We start from the raw sequence: 2,035 nt of genomic DNA on the forward strand, positions 1-2,035 counted from the left end.
TTCTACAGCAATGTTCAGATAAGAAACGTTGTCCAGGAAAATCCAGGGATTACACCGACAAAAGCATTACACTACGAAAGCATAAACACATTTTCTGTAGTATGTAAGCTCCGTTACAAAATATCTATAACGTTACACTATTTCAACCATACATTTCCCCTACCTTTATCACACCAGCATTACTAAAGATTAATGACACCAAGAATGCCTTTGTAACAGAGTTGAAACCAGATAATTAAAAAGCTTTGTTAGTTTAACCATGCCTAGCTTAACTATGTTTAACTTTGTTATCTTTTTAATGCTTAATGTTAATCACTGCAAGTAAGAGCAGAACTTTAGGAAAAGGTCAAAGAATGCTCACAATGATATGATTATGTCAAATTGGCACAGAAATCCAAGAAAATCAGGGTCTGCTTCTTTTGAAGCCCAACCAGCTATATTCCATGAGAAGACTGAGAGATTGTTAGCAGGATATCATTGTCAGTTCGCTGGTTTTCTCGGGGTGCTGTAGCTGGATAATTGTTCAGAAGGAGCAACACTTGGGTTGAACAAATTGGTGATTGGGGAAGAAGACAGAGGACAGATCTCCTGCTGACAAATAGGGTGGATAGTGTTCTGATCTTCTCGGCCTTTTGGCTAAGATCAAGTGTAGTATCTGTTCTTATCAGTTTCTATTATATTTAAACAAAATATGAGTAGCTGCAACTTTTAGCCATTATTTCTGGTCTTAGCTTCTGTGGCAGTGGAAATAGTTCCAAATCATCTTCCCCATGCGAGCCTTTTATGTACCTGAACACTGATACCATGTCTCCCCTCAGTCATCTTTTCTACAGATCAAGCATTCCACATTCCCTCAGCCTGTCCTCAGGCTGTTCTCAAATCCTGTTCTCAAATCCATCTATCATCTTTGTCGACTTCCTCTGAACCTGTTCTAGTCCATCAATATACTTTTGAAAATGCAATGCCCAGAATCATACACAGCACTCCTAGTGTACTCTCGCCTGTGGGAATACAGGGAACTAAGGACTTCCCACATATTTGATACAATGCTTCCTCAAATGCAGCCTAGAACTCATTAGCCCTCCCAGCAGCTGTTTCATACTGCTGTCTCATCTTCAGCTTGTTGTCAATGGCCACATGCAAGTCCTTCTCCAATACAACATTTCTAAGCCTCAAATTGCCCAATTTGTACATGCATTCTACATTTTTCTTCCCAACTTACATTTCTTCTTGTTGAAGGGCATCTTGTTCCTTGTACATGCATTCTACATTTTTCTTCCCAACTTACATTTCTTCTTGTTGAAGGGCATCTTGTTCCTTTCACCCACTCATTCCATCTATCCAGAGTATATTGCAGTCTCATTCTGTCTTTCTTGGTATTGGCCAGACACCAACTTTGTGTCACCCACAAATTTAATAAGCAGCCTATCAATCCTATTATCTAGGTCATTAATTTAAATGATGAATAATACTAGCCCAAAGGCAGATCCCTGTGGGACCCCATTGGTTACTGTTCTCTACCTAAATGTACAGCCATTAATGCTGACTCTGACTTTGGTTAGTCAACCAGAGACTCAGAGCTCCTCTCTCAAAGATAATTGAGAGAAGCTCTGACAGCTTTTCAACCTGCTCCTTCAGTACCCTAGGGTGCATTTCATCAGAATCTGGGGACTTGAAGGCATTCCAATTACCTAGAAGTTCCTTTACAACATCCTTACTGAATTCTCCCCTCTTGTGTTCATTCCAGTCTATACCATCCAAACTACCATCTCTGGGCTGAAGCTTTGTAGATTTTCTTGGTTATTAGCCCTGTCTTCCATTTCCAATAAGCATCATTCTTTAGTCTCAGCTCCTTCGTGAGCTGCCTGTTCAACCATACTGGCTTCTTTAGAAGCCCTCAAATTTTCTTCCTCATGGTATTGTTTGAGATTACATGATCCTTAACTGCAGTTTCAAGAAGTTTAACCACCCTCCCCTCCCACCCCGGTGTTTTCTTTACTATTTATCTTAGTTTATCAAAATTTGCCTCTCTAAT

General features: G+C 40.0%; 1 pseudogene; it reads left to right on the forward strand.

The window, feature by feature from the left end:
* Positions 1-616: 616 nt before the first annotated feature.
* LOC134501672 (U2 spliceosomal RNA) lies at positions 617-710 on the forward strand (annotated as a pseudogene).
* The last annotated feature ends 1,325 nt before the right edge of the window (positions 711-2,035 follow it).

This window comes from Candoia aspera, chromosome 7 (assembly GCF_035149785.1).
Source record: "Candoia aspera isolate rCanAsp1 chromosome 7, rCanAsp1.hap2, whole genome shotgun sequence".
In the NCBI taxonomy this organism is placed as follows: domain Eukaryota; kingdom Metazoa; phylum Chordata; class Lepidosauria; order Squamata; family Boidae; genus Candoia; species Candoia aspera.